Raw genomic sequence first — 17,089 nt, 5'->3', positions numbered from 1 at the left:
AACATGTTTTCAGGACAGCAAGTAATGGCCTCTGGAGGTGCTGTACAGCTGTATAACCTCTGCAGGTTCTTGTAGTCCTTCAGAGACTCTTGATTTTTTCTTCACTGCCTCCCAACTCACTTATTTTTAATAATATTTACACCATTTAATAACTAACTCTAAATTGCCTTGATAAACCACTGTGGTCCTTCATGTGGCTAAATTGACTTTCTTTTTTAGTCTGGTTGGATTATCCTCTTTCCAGAGCCAATGGAGAGAGCGTGCTACAGTGTTCAATATATCCCATCTTTTGAAATTCATGAAGGGTTTTTCTTTACCTGCTGGGTTTCATTTCTCTAGGCCAGGTGCTGTCAAAAAATGAAATCTGCTGGGCCTTACATCCTCTCTATAAAAAAGATAAGAATTGGAGAGAATTCACCCAGCAGGTGTGGGCAACACGTGGATCACAACCTTTGCACCTCACTGTGCATGCAGATGTACATGTGGTTAACTCTTAACAGCCAAACAGGCTGACCTTACAACATGGGCAGGGGTGAGATGCTGAAAGCCAGCAGCAGCTTGCTGCTGAGCCAGAACGCGGGCGACAGGATGAGTTCATAGGGATGGATATGGTTAAGGAGCCTTTTTTAACTACTGCAACTCTTAGATATTCTGCCTGGTACTGATGCCTGAAAGCATTCAGTTAATAACTATCAGGTTCCTGAAACCATAAACTTGTTTTACAAGTCATGCATTTTTAATACTATATTGAACTTGAGGCTTCTTTTTATTAATCTTCCCTCTTTTAGCACTGAAAACTCTTGGTTTTAGGGGTTTTTTCCCTCTGAAGTTGTACCTCTGAAGTCTGTACCTTACTGAAAAAGTAAAAAGATAATGTGACTCAATAAAATGACTCCAGGAGCTGGGACTTTATAGACCTCACTTGCCCTTGCAAGCCCTGTGCTGTGACTACAAGAGTCAGTAGGACTGTCTGCATCCCTGATTCAGTGATGAAATCCTATGTGTTAATTTTCAGTGAGAAAAATACCTGAGTGACACTGCAGGTGGTTTATGTAAAGCTCTTTGTCTCAGTTCTTACTGCTGTGAATTTGGGCCAGCACTTATAGCAGAGATAGAGGGGCTAAATCATTGGAGACATTCTGTTTCTGTGTAAATGATTTTATGGCCATCACAATGTCTTCTGCAGTTGCTGTAACACCACTTTAGGCACAAATCCAACTTAGAGGGAAGCTGACGGATGCTGAATCATGAAAATGAAACAGCAGCCTGTGAGATCTCAAACACCACAGTTTGGGGACCTCCATCTTGAAGGGAGCTGCAAAATTACTCAAACAGTGGATGAATCTCCCATCAAGTTCAGTCTGAATCTTTCTCTCTCTTGCTGCCAAGTCATTCTCCCTTTAATTAATATTTCATCCTGTTGATGCAACTTGTCCACTTATTTTCCCAGTTGTTTGCAGTGCGGATTTCCCAAATTGTTTCCTCAGGGCATTTGCAAAATCAAGATCTTACATCTGAGGAGTTCCTCGTAGCTCAATTATTGAAAATTCTTGCTGAAAAATGTATGCACTTTTAATTAAAAAAAAATTATCCAGCAAATCCAGCCTGGAGGTAGTTTGAAAGTAAGAGGAATGTTTTGTTTAAAAATGAAGGAAAAAAAGCCCCAACCCCCAAGTGGATTAACAGTTATAGCACTGTATGTCCAGAACTATTTGAAACCTTTCCCCAGTGATGCATATTGGGGAAGAGCCTGGGATTGAGCTGTGTCACCTTATAAAAATGTCAGAAGCTGAAACCACAGGAGATGTTAGTTGCTGGAGGATCTTCCCTAACTGAGTGGTAGCAGAGCACGGCATCCTCCTTCTCAACCTGGCGCAGGCTGAGTTTGAGCAGGGATTATTCCTTGGGCAGGTGTATTGGGTTTGCATGGCAAGGTTTTGGCAGCAGGGGGACTACAGGGGTGGCTTCTGTGAGAAGCTGCTAGAAGCTTCCCCTGTGTCCAGCGGAGCCAACGCCAGCCGGCTCCAAGGTGGCCCCACTGCTGGCCAAGGCTGAGCCCATCGGCAACGGTGGGAGCGCCTCTGGGATAACAAGGGGGAAAAAAGATCTGTGTAACTGCAGCTGGAGAGAGGAGTGAGAATATGTGATAAAAACAACTCCGCAGACAGCCAGGTCAGTGCAGGAGGAGGGAGGAGATGCTCCGGGCGCCGGAGCAGGGGTTCCCCTGCAGCCCCGGTGCAGGCCGTGGTGCGGCAGCTGGGCCCTGCGCCCAGGGCGGCTGACGGAGGAGAGAGACCCACCTGCAGCCCGTGGGGGACCCCACACTGGAGCGGGCGGATGTGCCCGACGGAGGCTGTGACGCCGTGGGGAGCCCACGCTGGAGCAGGTTTGCTGGCAGGACTTGTGACCCCGTGGAGTGGGGAGCCCACGCTGGAGCAGTGTGTGAAGAGCTGCCGCCCGTGGGAAGGACTCACGCTGGAGAAGTTCCTGAAGGACTGTCTCTGGTGGGAGGGACCTCACGCTGGAGCAGGGGAAGAGTGTGAGGAGTCCATCCCCTGAGGAGGAAGGAGCGGCAGAGACAACGGGTGAGGAACTGACCACAACTCCCATCCCCTGCTCCCCTGCACTGCTTGAGGAGAGAAGGTAGAGAAAATAGGGAGTAAAGTTAAACCTTGGAAGAAGGGAGGGATGTGGGGAATGTATTTTTAAGATTTAGTTTATTTCTCATTATCCTACTCTGATTTGATCGGCAACAATTAATTTCCCCAAATTGAGTCCATTTTGCCCATGATAGTAATTGGTGAGTGATCTCCCTGTGCTTATCTCAACCCACAAACCTTTCATTATATTTTCTCTACCCTGTCCAGTTGAGACGGGGGAGTGATAGAACGGCTTTGGTGGGCACCTGGCATCCAGCCAGGGTCAACCCACCACAGCAGGCCAGCAGAAAGCCATGGTATTGACTCTGCTTGCTCTGCATCAGCCAGGAGCATGCACCTGTAGGGGTTCAAATCCCACAGTTTACAGGAAATTAATCCCGAGCCAAAGTGGGGAAATCTGATAGTGCCCAGGGGGTCTTATTTCTGGTTTTCTCCTAACTGGTGCAAGACCAGAGCTTTCTCTCAGGTCAATCTACAGCCTGAAAAAAGCAAGCCTGCACATCTATGCTTTGTAAAGCCACAGTGGGGAATTCCTCATATTTGGTGTTTGCAAATGGGTAAATACACCAATACATATGCAAGAAACCTGAAACGAATGCAACACAATGCACTTCGGGGTTGCTTACACAGTTGTGGCAGAAGGGATCTATGTGCACGTGTTGGTGTGGAAATTTGCAGCAGCTGCAGTCTGCTCCCCTGCTGTGGCGGTCCCTGTGCCACCAGGCAGTCCTGTCGAGCAAGGGCCATTTCAAAGAGTCTCTGTGCCACCAGCAGTCATTGGAGTGCTTTTTCTTTTGGTGCTGTGCTTCTTTAAAAGCTCTAGGTGCAACCACGGGAACAGGCTGGAGCTCTCTGTGTTATGACAAGGGGTGATGTGTCCGTAACCTGGGCTCTGTGCTTTCACAGGGATGGTTAGGGGCTGCCCATAATGTGGTGGGACACAGCAACCCAGCTGTGAGGGCAGGCTGGGCTGGGATCCCAGGCCTGGGGCAGCAATGGGCAGCAGGATCCTTTTGGGACAGACAAGAGTCCCCATGGGCAGAACTGTTGTGGGATTTGATGAGATACCAGGTGGAGGATGCCCTGTGCAGAGCTACCCTAGCTTCATCTGTGCTTTGCTGAGGCATGGCAGCTTCCTGGCCAAGCCAGCTACACACTGGGGGCTAAGCAAGAGACAGGTGCGTGGTTGTCCTTCTTGCACATACCAGATTGTTTCACAGTTCACACAACAGACTGGTGATCCCTCCTACCCTCTCAGCTGTCATGTAAGAGGCTGACAGGGCCCAGCTTGGTCCCTGAGACCCAGCTTGTGACCTCGTTTCTGTCCTTACTATGACCTTTTTCCTGAATTAGCCTATTAGCCTCACTAAGGTTCCTGGTGGCACCAAATTTACACAGCAGAATTAGGGCTAGCAGGAGGTGAACCTCAGTTGTTTATATGAATCAATTAGGTTTATTCCTACCACGTTGTATATCTGTACTTAGGGAGGAAAAAAAGTCCTGAGGAAGCTGTGACACTGCTAATTGTAATGCTGGTGTCAGCTAGGAGCTCAGCTGAGACCACTGCTTTGTTCCACAGAGATCTCCAGCAGGTTGTGAGCAACCACGTCATGACCGAGTGGCTCTAGATGTGAGAAGACACCTGTGGCTGGGGACATCAGGCAGGACTATGCACTCAACCAGGCACAGCATGGAGGAGACGCAATCCTGCTCTAGGAGTAGGTGCTGTGCAAAGTACCCCATGGTGGGTCTGTCTCAAAGGCAAGAAGTTCCCTGGTTTGGGCAAGGGGCTTTCTGGATAGAGAAAGTTTTGCTGATGTTTACTTTGGGTTTGCTAAGAAGCTGGGAAAGGAGGTAATGAAGGTATTAAGAGGGAGAGGAATAGAGGCTGTTGAATAAGCCATGGGGCACAGGGATCTATTTCCACATGGTTATTCACCGTGGAGTTACTGCAGGGGTTTCTGTACTCAGCCAGTAAGTCCTCTGAGTAGCATTAATGCTCTGCAGTATCTATGAGCATTGAGAAAGACAAAAATCTTGCTGAATGTGAACCTTAGAGCATGATCCTCTGCTAACACAAAAAGTTTCCACAAGAGGAAAGTAGTAGTTTTCTGTCACAACTCTTCCCTTCCCCACAGACGTATCCAGTCCTGAGGACCTCTGAGCCTTTCACTGGAGGTACAAGGATGGGCGCTGTGCAGCTCACTAACCCTTTGCTTTAGTTAATGAGAAACAATATGACGAATCATTTCCTTCAGCCACTGGCTTCTTGGAAGCAGGGTTGGTGTTTTGAGTATTTTTGAGAAGTTTAGTGTGTTATAGAAGAAAAGTTCATAAGAGGGTACTGAAGGAATAGCAGCAGTAGGAGTTTGAATGTGAGCATGTTCAAAGTGGGAGAGAGGCACAGGATGAACCCCATTCCTCCTCCTGTCCTCACTGATGAAGATCAGAGAAAACAAGAGATGAGAAATGGAGAGAAAAGTGATGAGATGGAAAGTGAGGGTGGAGGGGTTGAGGAAGTGCATTGATTGACAGGTCCTTTCTTGATGGGTTTGTTTTTAAATAGAAATAATACAAGTATAGGGCAGACCATGCCCAGAGAAGGGGCAAAGGAGATGCTGCCCACTGTCCACGAGTTTCCTCTCACATCACATCTTCTGACTTTTGCAGAATGAGATGCAGGATTTTGTACACAGAACAAATTGTGGCTGATCACAGTTTGAAGGGAAGCCCTCATGTTTTCTCTTCTCTGCCAACCTCTTCCCTGAAATGTAAATAAATAGGGTTGGAGACACACACACATAATGATGACCAAGGGTAAGGGACTAAAAATCCAATATCATATTTTCTTTGGCTGAATTTTTTTGGGGAAAAAAAAAAAAAAGAAGCAAAAAGCTAGATGAGGAACGATATAGAAAGAAATCAGACCTGTAGTTCACCACATAGGAAAGCTCAGAGGTTCTGTGGAGAAGCAGTGGTATGCAGACTAATGAATAAATAAACACACAGTGGTGTATGCTTCCTACAAAGATCTCCTTCCACCTCAGTTTTGAAAGCAGATTGCTGCCAACACCTGAGCAAAGCCTGCTTTGAAACTTTGTGCTGCAAACAGTAGTGAACATAATAGTCAGTGGCCAGAAAAATTTTCAACAGTTGTTGCAGAGCCTTTTTGAGCTTCACGTCTTTCCAACTAGCTGCTGACCCAACATTCAGCAGGACAACAGAGCAACACTGTGGCTAAAACAGTCATTGCATTTTAACTACAGACTACCTGCCCAGGGAGGAAGGCAGGGTAAAAAAGCTGTTTTCTAGGGAGAAGATTGCTAAGGCAGCAGCCAGTGGGATGATTCTTCTCCTGATGTCTCAATATATGAAGCAGTACTTTGTTTCACATGTTAGGAGCCAAGTGTATGTGTCTCTTTGCAACTACACGTGCTGGACTTACAATTCTGAGGATGTGTCTGCTGAACGGCAGCAGAATGGCTGGTCACCAACTGGGAGTTGTAACTAACTGCTTGGGAAAAGGATCAAAGTGAAATCTTTTTACATCGTGTTTCCTCATGAAAATTGTTCCCCTACACTTGGTACTTCTCTCTAGAGTGTTGCATACAGCATTATGCTAACAGGAGTGTAGATGGGCTTCCCTGCTAATCAAGCTTGGCATTGAATAATGTGTATTTCAAGGTGTATAAAAAAGGCCATCCCCTCCCTTTAAACACTTCTGTGCATTTCTGTAGAAACCATTGCTGCTCCCAGGCCTCCTGGGCTGAGCGGTTCTGCAGTGACCGCGTTGGCTCCCTGCAGATGCCCTGATCAGAGAAGCACAAACCAATAGACGTTTGATTTCCATCAGTTTGCTGCAGTGCAGTTAGCTCCATGGCACAGCGCTAGTGCCTCTGCCTGGGAAGCAGGCAGGGAATCACTTAGCCACTCCATGGTAGTCAGCTCCAGCTCTGCTCTGCCCTCCTTCTCCCCTTGACACTCTGCTCTGAAGCAGGGGAATCCTGCCCAACCATACTCAGTTAGAGATGGCTTTTGGGCACTGAGCAGCTGACGTCAAGGAAAGCATTGTTGCAAATCAGTGTGGTAGTACAGAAGCTCCTGCTTGTTAGGGAGAGAAGAAATCTGAAACAGAGCATGTTTTACAACAGGGAAACCTGCAGAAGCTATTTACACATTTCAGGGAAGGGCACGTGTGGTGCTGTGATGGGGGTGGAGGGGCTGTGTACACAGCGTCTGCAAAAGAAACACACAGCAAAGACCGTGTCTTTGAATGGTTCCAAGTGTCTGTTCCTGATTTGTTCAGTTTGATCAACACAATTCCTGAGCATCTACTCAACTTTTACTTAACTCAGAGACAACAAGGATATTGCTGCCATCTGCACCAGTCCTCGCAATGGGAGCAGAGGGTCATGCTGGGAGCAAGCCACCAGGTATGACCTCTGTTGTGGGGGAATCTTGGGAGCCCAAAATGCACAGAGCATGTCTGGGGGTGCCTGGGAGAGTCTGTGCTGCCCCACACACCTGGCCATGCTGTTCATCCACAGGTACACTCAGCTAGTGACCTCTCAGTCCTCACGTTTAACGTTAAGCATGTATTTTGCTGCATTGCTGGGCAGGGTTAATATTGTGTTTGTATTTCTGGATGGGCGCAGGGCTGAATGGCAGTGATTTTCTGTGGAGTACTTGGGTAATTCCTCTGCCTTAGTTTTGGGGTTTTTAGCATTGTTTGCAAAGACTTGAAGAGAAAAGAGTAACATCCAGACAGAGGCAGTCACTCAGGAGAGACTTTGCAGTCAGGAGTGTGTTGAGTGTGGCCCCACAGACTTGCTTTGGATCTCCTCACCAGCACTGTGGTCCGGCAGCAGTGTACGAGCAAAGTCTGCCTTCTGCTCCTGTGTGTACTCGATTGATTGTCTTCCCCTTTCACACTGAAAATGGATAGCCAGTCTTCAGAGCAATGAAATGTGTCTTTGTCCATTGCACAGGAGTGGAAGACCTAGCTGGAGTTTGGGAATTATTTTCACCATTGAAACCACATGGGTTGAGCATGGCTGCAAGGCAAAAGTAGTTACATCCCTCAGTGCATTGGCCCATTCTGTCCATTTAAAGATCAAGGTTATTAAACACAGTCCTGTGCGATGCTGCTGGGGTGACAAGTACTCGTGAGCAGCAAAACTCACACTGAATTCAGGGCTGTGAAGGGAACAGATGTGACTTTTCATATAGCCTTCTGGATCCTTTTAATAGAGCCCTATAAATGAGGTTAGTAATTATATCAACAAGGAGAGTAACACCAGGTATTTTCCCTGGTGTTTCACAGCTTGCAGAGCTAGAACAAATCCTCCATGCCAGCAGTCTCCAGTGGATTTGAACATGCACTTAGAAGCCAGGAACACCTGGCTCTTTCATCAGCTTTGATACAGACTCATTGTGTGACATCCAAAAAGTCCCTTGAAGTTTGTTGTTGGGAGGTACTGAGCAGTCGCTGCTGCTCAGCACATCTGAAACCAGCCCAGTCTGGCCCTCTGTAAAACACAGCCAAAAGCTCCTTTGAGCTCGCTGAATGAAATGCATGTTATGAATGCAAAGTTTATTATACGTCTACCGTGTAATGTCATGTGGACTCATAACATAGTAAACACTGCAGATATTCCAAAGACACAAAATCTTATCTGTAGTAAACACGTTCTGAAGTTCCTCTCTGAATTAATCTAAGCCTCTGATATACCTCTGCAGATTTTGCTTGAGTTTTGGCCCTTGAAGGTATTTGTAGACTGCTGCCATATTCCTCTACTGAATATCTGCCAGATCCATCAGTCTCAGGCCCTTCTGTTACAACACAGCAGATGCACTTAAAGTTACGAAGCCCAGAGTAAGCAAAACTAAAATGTTTAATCTATTATTAATCAGTCAGTTGCAGAAATGATAGGGCTCTTGGGGACCTCAGAAAGACATCAATATTTATGGTCTCGTTAGCAAATGCCACTTTTTTTTTTTTTTCTTTTAAAGAGACAACAGGATTATGAAGGATGTTTATGTTTCAAGTCGTTTCTTAAAAAGCAGTGTCATGTTTCAGGACAGGAGGATTCAGAACAAGGTGTTTAATATTTATCACAAAGTACTGAGACTTCCATTGTACTTCTGTTCTTGGTCTTGCATTCAAGCTTTCACCTTCTCTAGAAGCGATGACCCAAGCTGAGATCAGAGAGCCCCAATCACTCCAAGCTATCACCTAGGGAATTTTTAAAAATGAAATTTCATTTGCCAAATTAAATTATATAAATTCAATAAAAGAGAAGCAATGAAATATAATTGCAGTTCCAAAAGAGCTACACCCATTACAGGCAATTTTTTTTTCTGGATTAAATGAAACTAAGTTTAGATTGGATATTAGGAAAAGTTTCTTCACCAGAAGGGTTGTCAAGTATTGGAACAGGCAGCCCAGGGAAGTGGTTGAGTCACCATCCCTGGTGGTATTTAAAAGATGTGTAGATGTGGCACTTAGGGACATGGTTTAGTGGTGGACTTGGCAGTGTTAGTTTTACAGTTGGACTCGATGATCTTAAAGGTCTTTTCTAACCTAAATGATTCTATGATTCTATAAACAACTCATCCTGCAATGCTTGTGCTTTGTAGTGTTTTGCAGTTCTTCCTTGAGTTTGTTGCTTGACATTTTCTGCACCCACCCTAGTGATGCTGATTCTAGTATGACTGTTATCCCTGGTACACAACCTTCTTCGCTTGATTAGTTTTTTCCTTCATATACTCATGAGTTGTTTTGAGTTGTTCTTTTCACACACTGCGTTTTGCTTTTTTTTTTTTTAACTACTTTTCTTCTCATAATGTTTTTATAAAAGATTTTTATTTTAATGGATATTTTTTATATTCCCTTTAGTTTTTTTGCAGTTTTTGAATTTTTGCTAAAGATCTGTTCCCTGGAGTAGAAGAATAATCTCTCTCATCTCAAGATCATTTCAATGATACCATCATTGAAGCAACCTCTCAGCTGAACATTATTGTTTTCTGTTTCATGCAAGAGATGTTGAGGAAGAGAGCACTGAAGCAGAGAGACTGAAATCCAAGGGGGAATGAGAGGATAAACTAAATAAATCAGAGAATAGCACTGTGAAAAACAGTGTAGTCCATGAAAGGAGCAAAGAAAAAAGGAAGAAAGAGGACATCTCAAAGGAAAGAAGCAGAGACCCGCCCTTAGCCAGTGTAGAGTTGCCTGCAGGTCATTGCTCTCATGACTTATCCCTTATCACACTTGTACTTCCCTTGCTGTCTCTTGATCTGGTCACTGATTTTCCCTTTCATACCCAGCACAGGCTTTTCTAAATAGGAAAATGAGGTATACTGCACATTAATTCACCTTCTAATAAATGCACGGACAGAAAACCCACCAACATGGTCCAGCAGCACAAAGCCATTAGGGACCAGCAAAGCATGTCTCCCCATGCAATTTGATGGTAGAAAGTCTTATGGTATCTCCAAACTGTTTTACAGGATCTGGCAGCTTTTCAAGAGCTCCTTATACCAGTCATTCCTCTTCCTTAATCTCTGTGTCACAGGAGCTTGAAACTTTGTTCTCCTTGTACACGTGAGACCTGTAATCACTGTGGCTGGAGTCTGGTTCATTGTGCTCTTTGTCTGCTAGGAGATGAGGTGTCGAATCCCTCCACCTCTGCTCTCAGCAAGGCTTGGGGATGTGTTTCATGGGTACTTCCTCCACCATGTGAATGGGGCACTGTCCTCTCTCAGTTGGCTACTAGCCTCTCCTGAGGCTTGTGAGACTCCTCTGGAAAGATGTGTATGAGTGATGGCTTGTCATGAGGTGCAACTGAGCCAGACTCCTGCTCTTTCTGAATCCAGGCTGAGTTTGCTGTTTGAACAATTCATAATCTCAGAGCTCTGAATCTATACCTGCAGTGGAAAAGGCTCAAATGTGGGGTTTTTGGGGCTGAGCCCTCTGAGGTGTGTAGTATTTGCCCACTGTACTGACTGCAAGACTGGCTGTAAATAACCAAGCTATACTTAGATAAAGCCAGGCCTGGAGCAGGGGCTAAAGCGGTCTGTGCTGCCATGCAAGAGTTTGGCATGCAATACCATGCACTTCATGCTTTGGAGACATCACCTGTGGCATTAATGAACCTTTTTTTACTTCTTTAGTTTAAAAGTACTCAGGACATTCCTTAGTTTTTGTCCATCCTTTAATTTGATTTGACTTTTTGGTTTTGTCCTGGAGTGCAGTGCACCACTTCTCCCTCAACGTTGTTTTTTTGCCCACTGCTGTACTTCATACCATTGCAGATAATTACAGATTTCTGTCTAGAGGTGGTTCAAACCTTGTGGAAAATTTTCTCATTCAAAATAGATCTTTGCCGTAAAAGATTTTCCCCCTCAAGGAAATAGTAGTAGTTTCAATAAATGTTTACTATCATTTTGCCATTGCAAATCTGAAATAAAAGGTATACATGGAGATTTTCTATGTATGCTCGCACTTTTTGCCAGTTTGCCACTTGCCTCCCACCTACCAGTTGGAAATCAGGAAAAAAAACCAGCATGTGATGCCAATCTCCACCTATTTTCATATTTCTCTGTTTTTCTATCTCTCTCCACAAAGCGAAAAGTACTTAAAATCTATGACTAACGAAATAAAACTATTTTTATCAGTTCCCCTGACCAAAAGGAAACTTAAGGCTACTTGAAAGAGCACAAAACTAAATCTTCTTGTTTTATTTTGATATTTCCATCAGGAAAAAAAACCCAAACAACGAATACATTTTTTAGTGTGACTTGTTAAGAGGAGAAAGTAAGTTAGTAGCTCTATTTGCCAGGTTTTTCTTTTGTGTTCTCTTCTGAGTTTCATAGTTATAAAAAAGAAGAGACCAATTTTTAATTTCAAGAAATTAGGTGAACTTTCTAAATGAAGAATTTCCAAAGGCTGAATGGGGCAGGGGGGCATTTTCCCACGTCTCACTTCCTCTGCTCCTTGCAGCTCTGCCATGCGCTTTGTACATCTTCAATCTCCTACTCCCCCTGCAGCCCTCTCTGCCCAGTGGGCACTTGGTTGTCCTCCTACTACACTGTAATAAATGGCACCCACACTTTAATAAATGCCATTTTCTGTTTACCAAGATGTTGAGGTTTTTTAGAAGTCATTGACTTCAGTGTACGCCGGGTTTGCTCAGTCCCATGGGGCAGAGCTCCATGTTTGATAATGTGAGGCATATAGAAACTTTCAAATGTCTTGGTTTTCTCTATCCCTTTCAAAACAGACTGTTTCATCTTTATGCAAATGAGAGGGACCTTTATATCTGCTTCTTCTCTCACACTGCTCAGCCAACATCCCCTTCATCTGCCTTACCCAAGTATAGGGAAGGAAAGCATCAGGCATGCTTGATTCTGGGAGGATAATGGCTCATGCAGCAGCACTTGCAGACCACTAAATATTCATTTCCCTGTGTTTTTTTGTATCCGTATTACAGATATGTAATTCCTATCAGACGTGTCAGGTGTTCGGTGTCTCTGGAGACAGCCGAACAGTGGAGGCGGGAGACTCCGGGAATGTAAATGTGTGCTGAGGAAATGTGAGAGTGGTTTCTGCATGCCATAGCGATCAAAATAGATCCCTGGGTGCTGTGCCTGCACATCCCGCGCAGAGCAGGGAGCTCTCTGCTCCTTCTCATCTCTTGCAGTGGCATGAATGTTACAGTCAAAAGGAAAGGGCCAGGGTACTTTTGTTGCAATACCTGGTAGCAAGTCAAGAAAGAGAACTGTGAGGGTGATGGGTGGCTGCCCCCTCCCTGGAAGGGTTCAAGGCCAGGTTGGACGGGGCTTTGGGCAACCTGGGCTAGTGGAAGGTGTCCCTGCCCATGGCAGGGGGGTTGGAACTGGATGATCTTTAAGGTCCCTTCCAACCCAAACCATTCTATGATTCCGTGTAAGGAATGAGACTGCATGAGACTCACCTCTTTGAGGCACAAAGGGAAGGATTCAGCTTTTCTCACCCTACTGCTGCAGATGCAGAGACAAAGCCAAAGAACAGAGTGCTTTTGCACTCTTATGATAAAAATAGTGTGCTGGTGCAAAAGGGTGCAATTCCAAGGCTGAACTGCACATCGAGCATGGGAAGGGACCTCAGGGTCACCAACACCAGGTTGTACTTTCAGACAAAATGATGTTCTACATGAAACCAGCTCTGGTTTTGCTCCAGTGGTCCCTTTGGAAAGCGATACCCAAGCTGCTCTCCTCCTGTGGTTACAAATCTTTCTGTGGTTCAGAGCCTGCATTTATTCATGACTAGTTTATTCTCATTTGTTCTCATGCCAATGTTGTCCTTTAGCATCAATAGCTCTTCTCTAGTGTTTACCCCTCTGATGTTTTTATAGACAGCAACCCATCCCCTCTCAGCCTTTGCTTCCCTGCACTAAACATGCCAGAACTTTTAAATCTCTCTTTGTGAGACAAGGCCTCCATTTTCCAGGACACTTACCTAAATATCCAAGGTTTTACCCCCAAATACCTCACCTGTATTGGTTTATCTTGCTTTAAAAAAAAATGCTGGTTTTATTGCATTGATGGCAGGTTCATATGCCTGTGTCAGACTTAGTAGAAAATATCTGCTTCAAGAAGGGGGATAATGGTGTGTGTGACACAGAAAAGTCCCTGTGCATGTGAAGCATGCTGTGGGATGCTGCATGTGGCTGTGCATGTGTGTGGAGGGACGCTGTCAGCGGGATCGTGTGTGCGAGACTCTGAAAAGGATTACTCAGTGTGCGAGGGGGCGTTGTAAGAAGGATTTTGAGGTACGTGACACTGAGAAGGATTAGTCTCTGTGTAAAAAAGTGTGCGCGTGTAGAAGAGAGAGAAGATAAGTAGGTGGCTGTGTGTGGCACAGGGAGAGAGATTAGCCCAAGCGTCTGTGAGCGGGGTGATAAGGAGGGCTGTGTACGAGAACACCGCTGTAAAAAGCCAGGATTTAGCTAATGGGAGGATTAGTGTGTGTGTGTGTGTGTGTGTGCACATATGTGCACCGGTCCAGGTGGGATGTGGTAAGGAGGATTTGGGAGGTGTGTGGCAGAAGGGATTTGGGCATGCTTGGAGCACTCCCTCCACTCCCATGGGTGTGCGTGCCTGTGCCTGCAGCACCCCAGGGTTGTTCACAGCCGTGCACGTGTGGGATGTGGGATGGGGACACACGGAGGGCTTCTGCACCTGCAGGGCCAGGGGCACAGGAGAAGCCTGCCCTGTCCTACAAAGGATTAGGGGACACTGCTGAGCCTGACGCAGAGGTGCTCACGGGGTGAGTGACAAAGAGGGGATGAAGCTGTACTACAGTGAGAGGCATGGCCGTACCTCTTGGAATAGGGGAAGAATGAGCACACGGGTGGGAGCAGGGAGGAGAGGGCTGACGGCCGGGATGCACTGCGGCATGGGGGCAAACATCACCCCATGAGTAGGGCAGGACAAAGGGCACATGCTGTGTGGAGCAGAGGTTGTCTGGGTGAGGGCTAAATGCTGTCAAAGTGGGTTTTTTCTCAGGAAAAAGGGCTCTTGGAGTGGCTAAGCATCCCACCTGCAGCTGAGCATGAACACTGGCAGCATTTCCATTGACCCCATATTCTCCACCTTTCACCTCAGATTTATCCCTGCTGCTCTGGCTGACTGCGGTTGCAGCACCTCTTCTAGGGGGAAAGGGTACTGGCAGCAGTCTTAGAGCAATTTATGATCCAGAGCAGGGGAGGAGGGTTGACTGCATCCTAATACTTTTTTTTTAACATTCTGAATTACCAGTAAAGCTTTTTCCCCCTTCTACTTTTCCATGGGAAAATCAGGGGGTATTGTCAAAATCAGCGGCTTCCTACTTTTCATCAAACCTCAGTTTTCATTTGGAGGGGAAAAAAAAGTGTTGAAAAATTTCAGCTAGCTTTATTGTCTGTCTTTATTGGATCTGTTCCATTGGCATTTGTTTCATCTCAGAGACGCTAAAAGTAAAGCCTACTGAACCTTTTATGATAAAATTAACTAAAATAGGTGGGTTGTCTAGGGTAACTTTTCTTCAAAAAGTTGATCCTTTGCTTGTCCAGTAGATTGTTTGAATGTTTGCTTTCCATTTAATAAAAGATCATCAAAAGTCAGGCCAGTTTCTGTGTAGCTGTCAATAATGTATTTATTTCTTAAGGAACAAGACTGAAAACCAAGTAGCTGTGATTTGAGATTCCCCTTGGTGCTAGGTACTGCACAAATATAAGATCTAAAGGCTAGAAAATGAAGTAGGAGACTTCCAACCAGAAATGAAGAGTCTTTATTATCACTGAAGAAAATTTTCTATAGAAGCATGATCCTGAAATATAGAGATTGTCTATAAAATGAGGTCTCTGTATCTTTCTTAAAGATGCTCTGTTTTCCAACAAAAGGCATTTCAGTGTGATGCAGGAATAAGACAAGTTCTGTGACAAAGTTGGCCAACTTCCCCTCCTACATCTTCATTCAACTGAAACCCACAGTCCATATTGCACCCACCTGGCAGAGCCAATGACAAAGAGGATAATGACTCCTCTTTGCTCTGTTGAGGACTGGAAATGGCATGGACTTGCATTGAGGCTGACAGAGGTCCCAGTCCAGGCCATCCCTGCCCCATACGGAGGGATTTGCTTGGCTCAGAAACAACTGCCTGGCAGTAGCTCTGCTCAAGAGACACCAGCTGGGCACCCAGCTCTGTGCTGTGCTGGAAGTCAAGCATGGGCATCATGATTTGATAGCCCTTCAGGTTTTTAAAAGCTAACAAATAAATCGTCCAGAGAGAGCCAAACAAGAGGCATTTGGGGGGCCATGGTTTTGTTCTGGGAAGGTCTCCAGTCTTTCAGGCAAGAGGTCATGTTGTCTTCCTTCCTTTCAGAAACTGATGAGATTGAGCTGCGAGAAGAATTGCAATGGGTTTAGTGTTAAAGCCAATACATGAGCTCCATTTCAAAGTGCCCACTCAACAGCTGGTCGTAAAATCCCCTAGCCTTGGGTGAGGTGCCAAGTCTGTGTGTGCTTGGAGAGCAGTATCACACCTACTGCAGTGCTGCCTTGTTCTGCAGTCAGCGCGTTCCCTCTGTTTGAAACGATGGGCGAGAAGAGCAAATGGGGACACGGAGTGTCCCATGGAGCAGTCACCATCCACTGGGAAAATGCATTTCACTGGAGAATTGTGGAAAAACATTGATGGGCCTGTTCCTCACATTGTCCAACACAGAAGGACTCATATGAGGGCATTTGGGCAAAATTGGGCCCCAGAATTGTTGTGTGGCTTTGCACAGGGGGCTGCCTCGGTCTGTCCAGCTATGAAATTAGATTAAAAACGTTCATGGAGGATAGACTGCCAGGCTTCAGCCAGTAAGGTTTGATAAACACCTTCTTAACTAAGACTAGGCAGCATTAAAGAAGGACAAAGTATTATTGTCTTTGTCCATTCAGAGAGAAAAGACAGAGTGATCCAGAAGTTGAAAGCCCATTTTTCTCCCCCACCTTCTAGAAATAGGCACCTGTCTCTTGGATCTCTGAAAGCTCCTGCACTCAGCCTCCCTTCATACTCTCTTTCATCCTTGTTTTTCTCTTTTAAAGCCCCAATTGATTTTGAAATTAAATCAACTGTTCCCCCACCAATGAACTTCAAGTTTACACCTCCTTTCCCCTGTTCCCCTTCTCCCTTCCAGCTTTCACATCTCCTCAGGTTTCTGTTATTTCCCATCCATTTGCTTTGAAGGATTTTCCAACAAGGATGTCAGGAGAAGTTTCTTAAGGGTCTTTTATCACAAATTCCTTTTGGTTTCATGCCTGAGGACGCTTCTGAGGAGGACCTTGGTGACCTGTGCTCAAGCAGACGTGAAGCAAGCACACTTTGCAATCAAGTCACAGCTGACTGCACACACAGAGCAGGTTCTGTATCCCTGCAGCCTCATTCCGGAAACATGTTGTTTCCCAGCTGACAAAACTAGACCATACTTAGACCCTGTGTAATTCTGTTGGCCTCGATGTAGTTACCAGGGAGACTATAATGTAGACAACTTTTCTACACAGAAATAAAGGTTTCCTTACCTGTCTTATATTGCATGAACTATTCTTTCTAACCAGGCAGAAAGTGGATGATTTTCTCAATACTCTTCTATGGGAGATTTAAAAATTAAATTCACAGGATGATGCAAGTGGATTGTAGCCACACATTTACAGCTGCACCATCAGGTTGATGCAAAGTGCCTGTGCACAGAGGACCTCTGTCAAGCAAAAGTGCCCCACATGGCATCCCAGTTCTTCCATTGCTTCACAGGCAATGTCAGGAAAGCATCAGACCTTAAGAGAGCTGCACAGGAGACACCTTTTCAAAATACATGAGTTAAGGTCTGGTTTTCAAAGGCTGCAGGTATCATATGGCTTCCTTA

At 45.4% G+C, this 17,089-nt stretch overlaps 1 protein-coding gene across 10 annotated transcripts in view; it reads left to right on the top strand.

Moving 5' to 3' along the window:
- The window catches only part of GRIA1 (glutamate ionotropic receptor AMPA type subunit 1), a 193,438-nt gene that overhangs the window by 98,351 nt on the left and 77,998 nt on the right, over positions 1 to 17,089 (top strand). Inside the window, exon 1 of one of the 10 annotated variants that reach the window (XM_074916524.1) lies at positions 13,801 to 13,968. The exons of the other annotated variants lie outside the window; for them this stretch is intronic. The gene's annotated coding sequence lies outside the window, so the exon portion shown is untranslated. Of the gene's footprint in view, positions 1 to 13,800; positions 13,969 to 17,089 lie in introns of those variants that run through there. 10 annotated transcript variants of the gene reach the window in all.

Source organism: Athene noctua, chromosome 12, assembly GCF_965140245.1.
Source record: "Athene noctua chromosome 12, bAthNoc1.hap1.1, whole genome shotgun sequence".
In the NCBI taxonomy this organism is placed as follows: Eukaryota; Metazoa; Chordata; class Aves; order Strigiformes; family Strigidae; genus Athene; species Athene noctua.
Note: the sequence above shows the minus strand (reverse complement) of the source record. Positions and strands in the feature narration are given on the sequence as shown.